The sequence below is a fragment of the Ambystoma mexicanum genome, chromosome 4q, assembly GCF_040938575.1.
Source record: "Ambystoma mexicanum isolate Mex_15411 chromosome 4q, UKY_AmexF1_1, whole genome shotgun sequence".
Taxonomy (NCBI): Eukaryota; Metazoa; Chordata; class Amphibia; order Caudata; family Ambystomatidae; genus Ambystoma; species Ambystoma mexicanum.
In genome coordinates this window covers 189,612,291-189,631,103 of record NC_090928.1, presented here as the reverse complement: position 1 = coordinate 189,631,103, position 18,813 = coordinate 189,612,291, and the positions used below count along the sequence as shown (strand labels likewise).

General features: G+C 45.4%; 1 protein-coding gene across 4 annotated transcripts in view; it reads right to left on the bottom strand.

Annotated features, from left to right (window-relative positions):
- Positions 1-16,890, bottom strand: part of LOC138467580 (uncharacterized) — a 1,374,796-nt gene extending 1,357,906 nt beyond the window's left edge. The window contains exon 1 of one of the 4 annotated variants that reach the window (XM_069607716.1): positions 16,571-16,890. The gene's annotated coding sequence lies outside the window, so the exon portion shown is untranslated. The remainder of the gene's footprint in view (positions 1-16,570) is intronic. The other 3 variants (XM_069607715.1, XM_069607714.1, XM_069607713.1) reach the window with 3 other exon arrangements.
- Positions 16,891-18,813: the final 1,923 nt, after the last annotated feature.

Here is an 18,813-nt window from a genome sequence, read left to right as displayed (position 1 = left end):
GATAAGTGACATCTTGGGTTTAAGGTGAAGAAGCTTATGCCACAGAAACAGATGAAGATACCAAGTCATTTTACACATGTACAGATGCAAAAGAAACGCAAGCAGCAAAGTAATTGTGAAGCTAGCTCTAAGCTTATAGTAAATAGATTGCGGCAAGCGCCAACGTATACATACATAGGAATGAGAGAACTATGGATGTTTCCACTAAAAGTATTCTAGTAGGTTGGACATTAGCAAACAGCCTAATTTTAGTGTGTTGCAGTAAAAAGCAAATTGAATTTCAAGCAGAATATGAGCAAGAAGCCAAGGTCTTATCAAAACTGGAGTAAACTAACTTTGGATACAAAACCGTGTATAAGAATAAAACTCCTGTTCAAAAGGAATTAACATAACAAGGAAGGCGTCAGAAGTCTATTAGAAAATAATATTAAATGCACGAAAAGTCTCGATTTCATGGTCTCTTGTCACATGGAAGCATGAAGTTGGATGAACGAGATGGTCACACCTACGCACGAAGGCAGACTGTGCTTCTCACTCCCTAATTTTCTCAGAACTAAGAACACTCTCAAGGACGAATTTCAAAGGGCTAATTGACAGTAGACCACTGAGGTGATGATGGATTGATATGCTAATTGGTGGGAAGCTAAAGTTAAGGCAACCTCACCAGCATCTGGATGGCCAGCCTGCAGGCTGCTAACATAAGTGGAAAAGTACTGAAGGAGGATAGAGTACCAACCAATTTTAGAGGACCTGCGTATTTAGGGGTCCTATAGTGTGTAAACCGATTTGACATTGTGTATTTAGTGACGTTCATAGTGCTCATTTTGTAGGCAGGGCTCAGTTGCCCCACCTGATGTTGAGTAACCAATCACATAGTTACACGTTTTTAGACTAGTATGGATCATATACTTAGATGTTCACTCAGACCCAATAGCCCATGCTTATAAGTTTTTGTAGTTTGCCACGTAGGATGACATTAGCACACATGTGATTTATACATCATTGTTGACACATTTTGCTTATGTAAATGCTATTTTTTCTTAAAGTACTTTGAGTTTGAAGATCGAGCGATTACGTTGATGTTCGTTATGCTCCCTGTTTTAGATAATTGATATTAAAACAGTCTTCCTTTTGTCAACTTCCTGAGTTGGCTCTATTATTGATGTATGAGTAAGGTCATTATCCTCATCCATCTCTAGGGTAATTGCTGCTCGTCAAAGGAGCTGGACTATCCAATTCACTGTGATTACCCTTGCAAGCAGTTTTCAATGTGTGACTACAAATCCCACACTCCTGTCCTTCTTCACATGGAGAGGATACATCCAGCTGGTCTCTTTGATCCATAATAGGATTCTCCTCCTGTGGCCTCTTTCTCTTTTCTTGTTGCTGCCTTGAGCTAAGAATTAGTTTAATTTAGTTTCCGTTATTCCATTGTTTGGTCTTTGGTGTGAGATGATGATTTTGCCGGGTAAACACTGTGGAGCTCATTTTGGAAGTCCCTGTAGCGTAAATGGAGGTGCTAAGGCAGGGTGCCTCCACGTCTCCATTCAGGCTTCAGGGAATTTTCATTATTTTTGAAGCCGAGGGCGTAACGGGAGTTACGTTTCTGGCACCCGTTTGCCATCCACCTTCAGAAAAAACTTGGTTTCACGCCACATGCCATTTTCATGCTGGCGTGAAACCATTTATTTCCTGTGGAAACCACCAGCTTTTTGCACCAGCAAAAAAGCAGGCAGTTTCCACAGGAAATAATTGTAAGCGCTGCCTGTCATGCTCGCAGAGGGCTCTTCTATTGATCCTGACACAGTGAGCTGGTGGGACCAGAGAGATGTATGTTTTCTGGGCGACCACAATTCCTCTCAGCAATAGGGCATCTTAGTGAAAATCAACTCAAAGCTGGGTGTGATGACAAATACACAACCTCAGAACACAGAGAGGTTGCTTTTTGGGGAGCAGTATGTTTAGGAAGTTGCCAAAAACGTAACTACGTTTTCATCACTGGACAAGGCTCAGACCCTTTTTTGTTATTCTTGCCAGGTTTCAGCCAGGGCTGATTGAGAAAGGAGTCCCTCATCCTGCCAATTGAAATAACCCACAACGTGACCAGCTATTTATTTTCCATTCCACCATTTTTAGGCAAAAAGGCAGCATTTCTTATTTTCTCCCGTGCCTCATAACAGAAGAATACATCTGTTTGACCAGGATTTCAACTCATGAGTCCTAGTTGCTAGCGGAAATGCACTCAATCTAAACTGAGCTTAATCATTTTTTTAACTGCTGGGTTTTGTGGTGTCAAAGTAGGGGTCACTCCCAAAAGAGCTTTCCAAATTATGTAATGGCAGTTTAGCATCTATTGGCATTCTTCATGGCTTGCCCAAGCACCCTCTCCCATTAGGCATATTGCACTATCACAGAGTCTGCGTTGACCAAACAGAACAGAGCCAAAAATACATTAGTTATATTAAGAGAAGCTAAAGGCATTTTGATGTGGCGCTGCCAATGGAGATGGTAGCCTTACATATGTTACTATGTACGTTTATTTTATTTTTATTTTTTTCATTTGTTACACGCCCAGACCCTGGGGTATCACGGCGTAGTTACAGACATCTTGGTAATTATTCATACATTTTGAGAAGAAGATAAGAAATAATAGGCAAACAGAGAGTAATTTACAGTCCGCAGATCATACAGAATGAACAACATAATTACAGTCTTGGACATATATTGGTTGCTCTGGTACTTGTTCACAGATAACTAGTACTGGTTGAACAGCCAGGTTTTCAGCTGCTTTTTGAATCCTGGGAAAGAGGTCTCTTTTTTGATCTTGATTGGGAGGGTGTTCCAGTGTTTGGGCGCAAGAACGTGAAACCTACTACTCCCTGCTCTAGTCCTATTGTAGCGTTGTGTCACTAGATTGTGATTGTCATTGGACCTGAGTGTTCTGATGTTTTCTTTTTTCTGAATGGCGTTATTAAGATAGATTGGGGCTATGTTGGAAATACATTTGTGTGTTATGCACAAAGTTTTAAATATGATTCTGGCTTTGATAGGTGGCCAGTGTGCATCCTTCCTGCTCTTAGAGATGTGATGCAAGAGTTTCAATTTGCTGAGGTTTGTGTTGGAGGTTCCTAACAGCAGTGCGGTGCAATAGTCCAGCTTAGATAATATCAATGCTCTAGCCAAGGTGAGGCAGTTTGTTGGTGTCAGGAATTGTCGACTTAGTGCGATAAGTTTGGAGGTATAAGCCATAGATGAGGAGAGCGTGCTAATGTGTTTGGTCATGGTGAGGTTGGCGTCTAAGTATATACCTAGTGTTTTAACTTGCTTGAGAACAGGAATTGGTGTACCGTCAATGTTAATAGATGAGTAGTTTGGGTGCAGGGCCGCTATTTTAATAGATGATCCCACAATGAGAACCTCTGTCTTCTCATCATTAAGACCGAGGCTTTTCAACACCATCCAGTTTTGGATGATGGAGTATAATATGTTGATGTTGATGGTGACCTGTTCGTAGTTCCCTTGACATGTGTGGGAGCATTTACCAGCTGAGTGAAGTTCATATCCTTAAGTGCTGCATATAGGAAGGCTGCTTTATGGTCCTGGTTATTGTAGAACCCTAGATTCAAGACTCCCAGGACGATACATTTTGTGTTGGGTTCGATAAAGGGAGTAAGGAGGAGTAGACTATCTATTTTGGGGTGTTTCGAGCCGAATAGTTCAGTAGTGCTTTGACTGCATGCCTGAAATCTTTCAGGCATGTCATGTTTATCCTTTAAAAGCATTATTATTATGGTATTATTATTATTATGGCTTTTTTTTAGCATGTACCGAGCCTAGAGAAGCAACGTAGCACTGTACAGAAGTAAACAACAATAAACTGTACAGAGGTAACAATAGAACAGATTTGTAGCGAGTGTTGTATTCAGAGGGGCACAGAGGAGGGGTACAGCTGTACCGGGTGGTGGGAGTAGAGGGGTGGGAGATGTCTAGAGAGTCAGGTGGCGCGAGGGGCGACGTGATGGCCTAGGTGTTGGGGAGGAGAGACTCCTTGAAGAGGTGGGCCTTGAGTTATTTTCTGAATTCTAGGAGCGTGGGGATGAGTCTGATGCTGATGGGGAGGAGGTTCCATAGTATTTGTATTTGTTTTATTTGTACACGCACCATAAGGCATCAGGGCGCAACTTAGACATGGTTACATGAGCGAACAGTTACATAAAATAAACAAATTTACAGTACATAGTGATCAGGGCATACAGGCAATATATACATATATACAGACGTAGCTTGTGGCAAGCGTTTGCCGAAGTGGGTCTGGGCATCAAGGCTGGTTAAAGAGCCAGGATTTGGTTTTAGATTTCAAGGCGTTAAAGCTTTCTTCAGCACGGATGGTGAGAGGGAGAGCATTTCAAAGCTTAGAGGCTAGGACGGGGAAGCTAGATCCACCCGCCTTTTGGGGTTTGAACCTTGGAATGGTTAGGCAGTGGGTCTGAGCCGTTCTTTGTGGGCGGGTAGGCGCGTGTCTGGAGAGCCGGCTACAAAGATATGGTGGGTCTTGGTTAGCTAGGCATTTGTGGGTGAGGCCTAAGACTTTCAGTGAAATTCTCTGTTTGACCGGTAGCCAGTGTAGGTTGGATCTGGATTCCGAGATGTGATGGTTTCTAGGGATGTTTAGGGCTGCTCTAATAGCGTTATTTTGGGTAATTTGCAGTTTGTTCAAGTTCTCTTGGCTCGTTCCAAGGTAGAGGGGGCTCCCATAGTCAATTTTGGCCATGATAAGCGTTCTGGCTAGGGTGACAGTGTTGGGTGTAGTCAGAAATGGCCTGCAGGCTGTAATGAGTTTGCAGGTGTAGGCTGAAGAGGATCTGACTGCGTTTGTTTGTCGGGTTAGTGATAGAGTGTCGTCAAGATAGACACCAAGAGTTTTGGTGTCCTTCGAAACATGGATGGTGTTGCCATCGATGATAAATGATCGGTGGGGTGGCTCAAGTTTGCTGAGACGTTGCGTGGTTTCCAAGATGAGGAGCTCAGTCTTGTCATCGTTGAGGCATAGCTGGTGTTGCGCCATCCAGGCTTGGATGATCAGGTAGACCTCATTCAGGGCCTTGGTGTCCGCCACGTAGTCACCAGTGATAGGAATGAGTATCTGGGTGTCATCCGCGTAGTTAGTATAGGAGACACCCAGATGGTCAAGTACATCAAAGAGTGGTTTTGTAAATATGTTATAGAGCGTTGGTGACACACAAGAACCCTGGGGGACGCCGCAGTGAATCGGGGAAGGATCTGCAGCTGCAGATTGAGAAAAGACCCGCATAGATCTATTGCTCAAGAAGGATTTGATCCAGGCCGTAGCTGATAGTGAGAAGTGGGCGGCTGAGTGAAGATGCTTGCATAGGATTTGGTGATTGACCAGATCGAAGGCCGCAGAGAGGTCAAGTAGAAGTAACATGGCAAGTTTGCGTTGTCCTTTAACACTTCGATCTGGGTTTTTAAGTCTAGTAGAGCTGTCTCAGTTCCATGTCTGGGACGGAAGCCGGATTGTCTGAGGCCTACGAGATTGTTGGCTTCCAAGTGCTCTTGGATTTGCAGGTATGCTGCATAGTCCAGGATTTTTAACAGGAACGGGACAGTGGTGATGGGTCGGTAGTTGGTAGGTATGCTGGGGTCGAGGGAGGGTTTTTTAAGCAGGGGGATCACCCAAGCGTCCTTGAGATTGTCAGGGACGGTACCTGTTTTAAAGGATGAGTTGATGAAGGATGTGATGAAAGGGGCCAGATAGTGGGCGGATTCCTTGATAATTCAGGCAGGGCAAGGGCCGCCCTGGCAGTTGGATGGTTTGATCCTCAGGATAATGTTTTCTACCTCCGCACTGGTGAGCGGTGAGAAGGTAAATCGATTGCAGTTTGGGACGTCAGGGGAGAAGGCCCCTGCGGCGGTTGGAGGGTGATTGTCCAATTTTAGGTTAATTTGTTTGGCTGTAATTTTGGATTGAAGCATGGTGATTTTATTTAGTAATGCTGCCTGGATATTGGTGCACCATTTGCTGTCTTTAATGCAGGTGTCAGGGGGAGTAACGGGGGTTTCAAGCTCTTTTAGGATCTTAAATAGTTCCTTAGAGTTGGAGTCAGCATGCAGAATGCGATTATTTAGGGATTATTTTTTCGCTTCTATAATGGATGCTTTGTATGTAAGCAAGGCCAGGAAGAAGCTGTCTTTATGCACGTCAGATGGGTGGCTTTTCCAACGGTTTTCAGCGGTGCGTTTGGATTTATGGAGTGCTTTTAGCTGTGGGGTGAACCAGGAGTTCAAATGTGCACGTGGTTTGGCCTTCCTCAGTTTGATGGGGGCGATAGTATCTATAGCTGTCAGCATGCTACAGTTGTATATGTCAGCTAAAACAGTTGGGTCATTACAGGCGTCAGTGGCCACATTAAGTGTAGGGAGTAGTAGAGGGAGGAGTTTCTCTTTGGTTATGTCCTTTTTGTTTCTGGTTGGGAGGGCAGGTGCTATCATGGTCGGGATGCGTGGGGAGGCTTTAATATTAAAGGTGATAATGTGGTGGTCTGACCAAAGGCAAGGGGTAGAGGCTAGGACGTTGATGTTGCAATTAGAACTGGCTAACCAGTCAAGGTTCCTGCCTTTGGAGTGCGTGGGCCCTAGAATGTGCAGGGTGAAGTCGGAATTGTCGAGAGTGTTTTCCAAATCGAGTGCAGCGGAATCATTAGGGTCACCAAGTCCCAAGTTGAGGTCGCCAAGGATGATGATTTGTGAATTCGTTTTGGCGTTATCAAGGAGGAGGGTAGATATGTCACCAACAAAGGTCGGTGCGGGGCCTGGGGGCCGGTAGATTAAGTGGATGGTGGTTGTTTGGTTGGGTGTTAGTGTGAGTTTGACTGATAGTAGTTCAGCTGACTCAAGTTTGGTATTGGTCATTACTCTTAGGTCCAGAGTGATTTTATGGATAATGGCAAGGCCACCCCCTCTCGAGAGGGAAGCAGAGGTACGGTCGCATCGCATTATGCTGAAGCCGGGTGGTATGGCAAGGGATAGTGATGGACCAGAAGCGGCATGTAGCCAAGTTTCGGTTATGGCAATGAAGTCAAGATCTGACGATGTTATAAGGTCTGCTATGTCTAATGCGTGGGCAGGGAAGGATCTGGCGTTGATAAGAGCGCCTTTGATGACAGGAAGTTTCACCTCTCAAGAGGGGGTTTTGTTGATGTTGGGTGCTACTGGTAGGCACAGGAGTGTGTGTCGTGATTGCTTTGGAAGGTTGCAGCGCATCGGGCGTATGCGGAATCTGGTGCCTAATCTTTTGTTTCTGAGAGAAGAGGGGCATAGTTGGTTCGGCGTGGGCTTGCTGGCAAAGTGTTCAAGCCAGAGGGCCGGGTCATTGAGGTAGGGGTTGAGGTCGGTGGTGAGGTGTTGGGTGCCCGAGGCGGGTGTCAGTGCAGAATTCGTCATGCGCAATGTTTGTGAGACTGGGCTGAGGCGAGACATAATGTCGGGTGGCTGAGGGTGAGTCGGCCGTGTCGGATGTGTGCGTGGCTGAGAGAGGATTGTTATTCCAGATGACACAGAGTGGAGCAATAAGAGGAGGAGCACCCTAAGGAGCATGGTAGATTCACTTCAGTGTTTAGCTAGGGCAATACATCAACAATAAATCGACTGTAGGCAGGTTCGATTTTAGCTAAGGCAGTGTAAAATCAACAATAGGCAGGTTTGATTTTAGCTAAGGCAGTGCAATATCAACAATAGGCATGTTTGATTTTAGCTAAGGCAGTGCAATATCAACAATAGGCAGGTTTGATTTTAGCTAAGGCAGTGCAATATCAACAATAGGCAGGTTCGATTTAGCTAAGGCAGTGCAAAATCAGCAGTAGGCAGGTTCGATTTTAGCTAAGGCAGTGCAAAATCAACAATAGGTATGTTGCTTGTGAGCTGAGCAGCATCTAGGGCAGTGTGCAGACTAGGTGCAGGATGATGCCTACTTCAGGATAGACAGGACATGGACTACTGATGGTTGGGGCAGTGCAAGTGCGCTGGCCGTACAACGCATTAGGTGGGATAAGATCACATGCCACGTGCGTGGGAGTTAGAAGATGAAGTCCTGTGAATGTTAGAGGGTGCAGGTCAGCCGTGCTGAGTGTTATTAGGCAGGTTGCTAGGTGGGTATGCAAGCGTGGCTGGCAAAGATGTGGGTGGCAGGGGGCTTGATGTTGAATGTTACCGCGTGTGGGTAGTCAGGTCCGGTTCCCCAAGGAGGAAGGTAAAGTTATCTGTTGTGGTGCAGCCGGATGCATTGTGGGCCGAGGGTCTTGGGGAACACGGGCATGTGTTCTTTCAGCAGGAGTGGAGTGGATGCTGTTGTGCTCCTGGGGAAGCCCGAAGGTCAAAGGCTGTGGCCCGTGCCTCGGACGCCTCCGGACAGGCTCCAGACAGGTTTGGATCCTTGTGGAAGGGATCCTTCGGGAAGGGGCCAGCGTTCGCCTGCCGGCGCGTGATTGGCCTGATGAGATGGAGGCTGGCCAATGGGGATGGGCGCTTTGGTCAGGTGGACGCTGGTGAGGAATTGAGTGTGCCGGCGGCCATCTTGGAACTGGCTCACCTCGAGGGTTTCAATGGTGGCACGCAGATAAAAACTAAAATGGGGCTTTGAGGCTCAAGTCGAAGCCAGGCAGGATATTATCCTGAAATGCCACAAATTGTGCAGCGCTGATACGGGAATCTCCGAGTTGGGGCAAATTCCGATGTTGGGGTCAGGGTTTAAGGCAAAGTGCCTACCTGAGCGGCCGATTGCAGCATGGATGCTGGCACCACTGCACCTGCAGCTGTCGGTGCTCCTGCACCTCTGAGGACCTGGATGCTCTGTTCTTCAGGCTCCAGACAGGCTTGGATCCTTGTGGAAGGGATCCTTCGGGAAGGGGCCGGCATTCGCCTGCCGGCGCGTGATTGGCCTGATGAGATGGAGGCTGGCCAATGGGGATGGGCGCTTTGGTCAGGTGGACGCTGGTAGGAATTGAGTGTGCCGGCGGCCATCTTGGAACTGGCTCACCTCGAGAGTCTTGGGGCATAGGCAGAGAAGGCTTGTTTTCTGGTCCTTTCCTTTTTGCAGCAGCGGATTTGAAGTCTGCACGTGTCCTGGCTTCTGGTGGTGTGCTGTCTGCCGGAGATGCTTGGTTTCTCTGCAAGGTAGCTGGGTGACTTGAGGGGGACTGCTTTATAGATGGTGCAACAAGACTTGAAGGTGATTTGTGCAGCATGCAGTGGGAACCAGTGAAAGTCGATGAGGACTTTGGCGATGTGGTCATATCTGAATAGAACCTTGATGAGGCATGCAGCTGCATGTAGGGCTCTTCTCAGGGGCACAAGAGAGGACAACAGTGGGCCTTCAAGGAATGCATTGCCCCCATCCAGGTGAGATAGGACCAGTACTTGAACGTTGGATCTAAGTCTGTGTGGATGGAGGAAGAGCTTGATGTTCTACAGGAGGTAGAGATGATACCAGTTGTTTGTCGATGTGGTACCAGGGGGAGTTGGCGCAGGAGGTGAGCTTGGGTGTGAAGCCCTCAGAGTACATGGTTGGTAGCCAGGTCTATATGTCTGGGTGTTCGGTGTTGTTGGTGAGGAGTAGGAATTCAGTCTTGGAGGAGTTGAGCTTTATGTATGCACTGGACATTCAAGACTGGATCAGTGAGAGGCAGGTTCTAAGCCTATGGATGTCCTTGATGGAGTCGATCTTGATATATAGCTGTGTGTCGTCTGAGTATTGCTGGATGTGGAAGGTGTGTGTGGCTAAGAGGGCTCCCAGTGGCTCCATGTACAGATTGAAGATCACTGGAGAGAGGATGGAACCCTGTGGGACTCCACAGGTGATGGGTAGCATTGACGATTTAGAGGAGTCCATCTGAACAAATTGCTGGCGGTTGGTGAGGTAGGACTTGAAAAAGCATAACACAAGATTGCTGATCCTCATGCACCAATGTAAGGTAGCAGTAAGTGCCTGGTGGTCTACTGTGTCAAAAGCGGCTGAGAGGTTGAGTAGAACTAAGAGGCAGGGGTGGCCATTGTCAAGTATCATTTAACAAATGCTGCTGTCACCTTTTTTGATTGATTACAGGTTGAGCAGAGTTGTGAAAGGGCATACAAAGTCCCTGCCCTCAGTGTTCCAGATAAGATTTGGAAGTAGGTGTATTTCTCTCCCTGTTTTTTAAAGTTGGGAGTAAAATGATTTTTTAGGGAGTAAGCATGTAAAAATGTATATACTGGCAAACGAAAATGTTTTTGTAATAATTATTTATTTGTACCTAGTTATCCATGTACATTAAAAGATACATGTTTACTTCTTTTGAACAGGCAGTTATAATAGTAGTTTCCTGCTGTGGCACTACCTGGTCCAAACTTATCCATGGAGTTGTGTGAATGAAAGCAGGGGCACAAGGTTCTATGTGTGTTTCCTATTTTTTGTTGGTACTATTTTTGCTCCCTGTTTTTATGTTTTGGAAGTACTTACCTATTTTTAGGGTGTAAAAGTGACCAATACACCCCCTTATCTGTAGGGCTGCCTGCCCTTCATGTGCTGGACAGACTTTCATCTGGTGGTTTGCTGGGGAGGCTGAGCTGAGGCAAAACTCTCAATATTTTGAATGTATCTCTATTCTCCCTTGTATTTTTCAGATGAAAACTATTGAGCAGGAGCAATAGTTTATAAAGTCCCTATTGGTTAATTGTATTTTCTGTAGGTGCTTATTGATTTGCTGATGACCTGTTTTAGAAATCCGAAAGCTACTGGTTTCAATTCGGGATCCAAATAATATAATTAAGTGGATTAGTACAGCTGCAGAGATTCCAGGAAGTTCCAGACCCTGAGTAAAATGGCTCAGGGGGGCAGTATGCGTGCAGCAAATAATTGTACTCAGCCTGCAGGCCAAGGTCAGAAAGCAAGTAAAATGGCTCAGTGGGATGTGTGTCTGCGGCAGAGATGTGCTTGTAATATCATAACATAGGTTACAATTCCTGCCCTCCAACTATCTCATGTTGCCATAATTAGTCCTTTTGAATTGAGTTAAAGTGAGAGATGGTGTTGAAGAATGGGGCCATATTTGTTTAAACAAAATGCCCAGATGTGGCAGCAGAAATATTCTTCCCAACATTAGGGAGTTGAAAAAAAGGGATATTTGTGTAATAAAGACAAGGAAATACAAGTTTCCAATTTAGAAACATTCGACCAAATGGATGTACAAGTGAAAAAAATAAGTAACATAAACATACACATGCTAATGAAAGGATCTGGAAATCAGCAGTCCCTTCCCTATGGGGTCAGGCGAAATCCATGGTGGTTCAGCATTCCCTGTACACAATAATAGCTCCCGACTTCTTCTACTCTATGGTGATCAATATCTAGGGATTCATATCTACAGTTCACTCATATTGTAGCTCCATTATAGTCTTAGGGAGCTATTGTTATCGGAATATTCAACCTAAATAGCAAAGCATATATTCCTCTATATCTGTGAGTTAATTCTCTTTAATTGAATACAAAAGATAAATAAAACACAAATTCAGTTAAAAACATTTTAAATTGACTCATGCTTGATAAAGTGACCCATCTGTTCCACCTTATCAGTGACTTTGGGCAAGGATGCCATCAAATACAAATTCAAATGCACATAACAAACAATACAAAATTGATAACAACATTCTCTAAAACACTTAATCAACCTAGCAGTCCACACTTGTATTGCTAACCAATAACAAATAGTAAAGTAATTATCTTGAATGCATGTTTAGACACAATATTGTTGTGCCTCAGATCTAAACATTATTGTTATTCACAAGAAACACGTCTTGGTAAGTGTTTATCAAAAAACCCCATATTTTTCAGCATTCCCTACATATATTTGGCTGGTGTCTTTTACTATGGCCCAAAACACCGCAAACATACCCCACCCAAGAAACAAAGAAAAATACTATCCATTAATTGAAAGACATTTTTGAAATGCATCATCCCACTCAGTACCTAAGGTAGAAAGAATGCTTTATATTCAGAAGCACTTCAGCAATCAGCAAGATGATAATTGATGTAATCACTCCTTTTGTGATGAGCAGGCCCAAAAGGAATATTTGAATGTACAAGTAGACACATCCCTGTCTCCCTACACAATTATTGCACACATGCATAGTATACTTCTGGCCTAGATTTAGTTACTTGGGCCCTGCCCAACAAGTGACACCTATAAATGCACACAAAAAACTATGCTGTTATTGAACAGTTTATTTTCTATAATGTATTCCTTTCATGGTTTACACAAAACGTTTCCGTAGGCAACAAAAAAAAGAAATGCAATACAGAATTGATATGAATATGTTAAAGTGTGTTTTTAATTTAGAAAGTGTTTTTCTTGTCTACATAACTTTTATAACTATTTATTAAGAATGCATCTTTTCGGCCTCGGCCGAATACTTGTACAACTATTCGGTATTCAGCCGGATACTTAAATCTACTATTTATTACACCCCTAATTTGTGCAGAACCCCCAATAAACTGATGAACTACTGTAAGAGTTTTATGTATACCAAATTCTAGGCTATTACCTTGGTCTGGCTGGGCACCTATAATAATGCTGGCTTGGGCACGTAAGAGTTCATAATCTATTGCAAGAATGTACATGAGTAAGAACTACATTTAAATGCCTCAGGAACATGAGCATTATAATAATTAGTGGATCATCGTTGGAACACACTGTGCAAGTGCTCTGCTGCATATGTGCACTACACGTTTGGGCAATTGTTTTGCCGAAAATGTGCAGTTTGCATTTCTGGCCATGTTGGTGGGTTGCAGCCAGCTAATCATTTGGTTGTGCTCACTCGCACTAGATACAGATTTACAGCTGGTGCAGTGCAGGTGCATACACTTTCCATGATATGGTTCAGGTGGGCAATTGAATAAGCAGTGCGCACTAGTGCATGGGGCATGCAAGGCAAGTGCACTAATTGCCACGGTGCCATGGGCGCGCGCTCGCTCTGCTGACTTATGTGATGTCCGAAAATTCATTTTCATCATTTCCATGCAAATCTTTCATGCATTGTTCTATGCACATTCTGAGGTATTCAGTAAAGACAATCTGACACTGTCTTGCTTCAGTTTTTGCACCATTTTTTAGTTTTTTCAGATTTTTAGATTGGGCCGACGAACTCCTTCAGGACATGAGACTTTACAGAGAAAAATATTTTCAGAGGCTTGGAAAAAAGCAATTAAGTTCCACGCAAAGGAAATGATTATTTGAGAGAAGGAAACATGTAATAAAATAATTGTATATAAAAAAGCTATTTACTAAGATTTATTTAATTCAAGAAAAATATATGGTGTGCCTTTCCAAATGAGTGTGTGGTACATAGTGAATGAGTGATGCAGGGAGTGACTAAGCATGTCATTCCCACCAGTCTGTGCTGAGTCAAGCACAGGTTTTTTGCCCTTTATTAAAAACAGGGCATTACTCCGATTCGTCTTCCCACAGCCCAGCCCTCTGGAGATGAAATGCAGCGAAAGGGACACTGGGGGCTGGAGGGAGAACTGACTTAAGGACTGCGACTAGGAAGGATGCATCAGAGTAATGGAGATTAGCAGTGAGTAATCAAAGCATTGCACAGCTCCCAATACTGAGGCTTCAAAGCGCTGGCTGGTAGTGAGACACCAATATTAGGTAATGTCTTGTTATGCCATGTCATGTATTTTCAAAGAACACCTGTACACCCCAAGGTTTCTTGGTGCTGAGAAGCAAGTAGTACAGCACCTGAATCCAGACAAGTGGCACTGGAATATATTTAGGGTATCATCAGAAAAGCACATAAGAACATGTGTGTTTGTTGGAATGAAGGGGTTACCCAGGTAACTGCCCTGCAAATTATAGCTAAAGAAGCTCCCACTGGTTCTCCCAAGAATCAGATATAACCGTGATGGATCCACACAGAATCCCAGCAGGATGCTCCAGACAGGCTCCCAAAGAAGCCAAGGGGATCACTGTCTTGATCCATCTCCCCAGAGTCAAATAAAAAAGTGGCTGTTCCTATGCCTGATGCATCTCGCCAAAGGAAATGAAAAGGCCATCAAAATTCCTAAAATGAGCAACATGGACAAGATAGCTACTGCCTTAGCTACATCCAGTTCATGCATCCTGGTCTCCTCATTGGAGGTGGGATTGGGGAAGAAGGAGAGCAGTGCAATCTCTTGCTCGGCATTAGGACGGTGCAAACCTGGGAAGGAATATCAGGCCTGGGCGGAGCACCATGCTGTCTGGGAATGTGCTAAGATAAGTGGAGTAAGACCTGAAGGAACCCATCTTCTCACGATGTCTATCTTGTGATGGCCACGAGGAACATGGATTTAATGGTAAGAAATGCAATCCGCTCCTTCTCCAAAGGTTCCAAAGGAGAGTTCTGGAGGTAAGCCAAGACGATATGCAATTCCTAAAACGGGCATCTCCCATTAGAGGCTGGCCTTGGTAGCGAAACTCCTCTCAGGAGTGTCTGCACAAAATGTTGAATCAACTCTTGATATCTCGGAGGTTCATCAGAGAATTTAAAAGCCAGCCATTGACGTCAAACAGAAATACTGCAGTGAAACCCCTCTTAGAAGAAGTGACGTACGGAAAGGGCTTCAGCATCCTTGTGTCTGAACTCTTTTATTATACATTAGAATGAAAAATAATTCCAAAATGGATGGGCAATAAATCAGCAAAGCCTCTGCAAGAAGGGCTCACAGGCCTGGCTAGTTTACTGGAGAGGCCCACCAGTTAAAATCTTGCCCTTTCAACTTCCAGATTCACAGAACTTCAATGTCAGTATGAGTGAGTTGAGGGAACCAAATTCCTCAGAGGATTGGGCTTCAATGGGAGGGTCCACTCCGGATCCGAGCTTCGAAGCCGTTTAAGGGGAAACCAATCCAATTGAGGTCACAATGGTTGAATAATTATCACAAGGCCATCTTCCTTCTGAATTCAATCCAAGAACCTGGGGATGAGCGTGAAGCTTCAAACGTACACAAAGGTCTGCAGGACCATGGAGAAAAAACAAGACATCCCCTTCCAGATTCCCCTCTGTGGGAATTCCGGAAAGGAGTACAGGAAGGAGAGGCAGAACAGAGATGAATCAGAAGTGGAAACCTCTGGAACTGTTCAGGACCCACTCAAAGCATGAAAGAGACTTAACTTCGTACCCGAATATTCTCTACAAACACTCCCTAATTCTAGAATAGATTTCTGATTCCTCTCCACTCAGAAGCCTCAATATGACTAATTAACAAATAGTTGAATTCCTTCCTTTGTTAAAATGGTGGGCCCGAGTCACAAACGTTTGCACTGGAGCAAATTGGGACATGCCTGTTAGCACCTTTAAATGTATTTGCACCTGCTACCTTATACCTGATTCACAAAGCCTACCACCGGCGCACTTCTGGGGTTCCTGGATCATCTTTCAGATGCTCATGTGCAAATGCGATTCACAAATATTTGCTCGAGCGCATCTCAGTGATTCACCGGGCCTATGTGGGTTTGCTCCACTGTTACGTTTACTGAATGAAGTAGAAGGTGCAAATTAGATATGCTCACTGGCAAATCTCTGTGATTTAGGCCCAATATGTCTGCCATGTTTGTACCTGCAACTTTCTGTCTTGCTTTTTTTTTTAAACAAGGGCACAGTGTTTATTAGACTTTTTTTAATCGATGTGTAATTTTACCTTTTATCATTCACATGCTTGTTCTATTTGGCATGACTTGCCAAATAGAACAAGCATGACACACATGGCACGCTTGCATCTGTGTACTGTAAACTGCTCACTTTCGAATCACAGAAATCCAAGGTTCGAATTACAGAAATCCACAAAATGCATTACAGAGATATTTTTTTTAATAAAAAAACTGTTGTCCCGGTCCGAGCCCAGCTGTCCTAAGGCCAACGCGTCCCCAGGTAACCTGCCCTGCCGTTTCCCACTGAGTGGCAGCTCAGCCTCCTGTACACACGGCTTACAAGGTGCGCTCTATGAGCCCGGCTAAGCCCTGAACACGTAACCCCCTTGGGCTCTCTCTCTCTCTATCGCTTTCACTCGAAATAGCAGCGCACGCCGTGAAACCACAACAAGCGGCAACGAGGCTCCAGCAACGGAGCCATGGGATGGACGCCACTGCGCGCGAGCTCCGGCCACGCGCACGGCTCATGCCTGAAGAAGTAACCGAGTAGCAGTCTCCAAACGCCGCCCAAGTGCGCTTCTCCGGGAAGTGCAGTAGAATTTAGGCGCATTTTAAGAAATATGTCGTGCCACTCTCAACTCTACCAAACACACCGTTTTAAAATGTATTGCCTTCCAGCTCCTTCAATGCCACCACCTCTGTCAGCGCATGTTTACTCATATACCCATCCCTGCAGTACCACGCCACCTGGTTTCCTAGGACCTGAGAACACGTGCCGCCTCTTTGCCTCTCCGAGCTCCTCCCAGGATCCCCGGGTGATGCTCTGTACTGTGCCGTGGGCTGTCGGGCTGTACTAGAGCCTGCAGCCCTCTTTCCCCGTCATGACTTACCTCAAGGTTTGCCAGGGGTCGGGTGGGGGCTCGCAGCACGCGGGGTGTCTGTCCGCACTCCGCAGAGCCCATCAGGTAGTCCCTGAAGCAGCAGCAGGCGACGTCGCTCGCTCCCTCACCTGAAGTCTCCCTCTCCTCCTTGGTCGTCAAAGCAGCAACGGGTCGCCCCGCCCTTGCCTTGCTCTCCACTGCTTTTCTTGTTGCGCACAGCTGTTTCTCTTTGGGTTGGCTTTGAGCAAGGGGCACCGCGGGCATGGAGCTTGGGAGAAACCGATATGTCCAATGCCTAACCCAAAAGGCTAGAAGGTGTTAATGTGAGCTGACAGACTGATGAAAGCACCGTGCTAACAGCGAACCCCTCATAGAGCCTGCTGCCATCACCCACATAGCTCACGTGGAAAAACGCAATCAGCACTAGTGGGGATGCGGAGGGGGCGAGGGGCACGGTTAAAGCTCACCCTTGTGATCTTGCGCACACCCTGTACAGTATTTTATTCTATAATGTGTTAGTTGGTGCATCCTTTTATTAATATATTCAAGGTTAGCAAAGTGCATGGTCTTACTTTCAAAGTAAAAGAACCCACAAGAAATTGTCTATCCCATCAAACCAAGCATTCTTTCTGTTTTTGCATAACATTCAAAACTGTCTTGTTTCATCTGGGTTCCAGCAATACGTTCGTAAAACTCCCATCTAGGCAACTCATTCCAAAGTGGTTACTCAAGCCCTTATTCACAGAGTGTTTTCCAAGGGGGTTTGTCCTCGGGTGGCCAACTCTTTGATAGTCTTTCGCGGGACACTTGCCCACAAGGCTGTGATGAAGTCACGTCATTCACATTTGGCCCGCCCCTTTTTTAATGTATTTTTTTTAAATGGCTCTTAATTCCTGGCTTAATTGAAATGCAAATGGTTTGTCCTTAGGTGGTGTTGGTCACGTTTTTTAACTGCAAACAGGACCATCAGGACCCCAGGAACAAAGCATTAGCATTTCAACTAAGCCAGGTGTCAGAGCGTTACGAAAGAAAGCAGCAGGCGGCAGCGCCGAGCTGTGTCCATGGCCTTGCAGAGTGGCTGTGCTGGAGGCAGGTTGTCCTGAAGAAAGTCGGGACAACCTGCGTCCCGCACAGCCACTCTGCAAACTGCGGGACAGAGTCCCTAATTGCGGGACAATTCCGCGAGAACCGGGACTGTTGGCCACCCTAGTTTGTCCTTATAAAACGCTTCTGTGAATTAGGCCCTTAGTCTGCAGGAACGGCTATGTTGGAGTGCCAGTCCATGACCCTGCAGCTCTAGGCTGAGTAGTGTGGGTTCACCTTGCTGCTCTTACCAGATCCCTACCTAATAATAAATTACAGACAACTTTGTGTGTATGGAAAATTTGTAGGCCGTAGGCATTTTATTTTCTTACAGAAAATCCATTATAACAAAACATTACATATACATATGCTTTTGGGCACATTGTGTCCAGTTCCGAAGCCGCTCAAGGCTCCTTCTGAGTCTTTGTTGTCCCTGAGCCTTCGTTCCTGGGCACATGCCGCCACACCTGAGTAGGTGTCCTTTACACCCACTCAGGTCCCCTCCAAAAGCCCCCCACATACAGCCTCTTGCCTGAAGTGCCCTAAAAATGTTGTCGGAAAAACCCCCCATCCCAACCTGATAGGTGCACTCCATCTTGATGGAACATGTCCAGGTTGCTCCGGTGTAAACCATGCCTTATGAAATGTAGACCTGTACTCTTGCAGTACTTTTCTACTGATTTATTTAACTTCTTCCTCGCTATCTCAATCGCATGTCTCTTTTGTGCCCCCATGCCAGATCCTTCTAGGTATTATTTCCGACATAAAAATCTCTGTCTTCCACCAGCTGCGAGCCAAGCTATGCAGTGACTCACAGATCTCTCTTTGCAATTTGCCCCTGTTCGTGCTCACCAGATCGTTCCCCCTAAATGTATAACCAGGTACTCGGGGGGGTTCCCTGAAACCTATTAAGTCCGATAGCCTGTCGTGGATGTCCACCCAGTGCATCCCCGGGAGGCCCCACCATGACGTAATTGTGTTCCTGAAATGTAATCCTTGATTCACCTCTTCCAGCCACCTGCCTGTCCGGGTCACAAAAGAGTGCCCCACTATCCAGGCCGATTTGTAGGGTCCGACCTCTGTGGAAACGGGGGAGATAAATATCATATCAGTTCCTCCCTTATGTATCTCTTAAAACATTGCGATTTCCATCCCCCAATTCGTTTCAC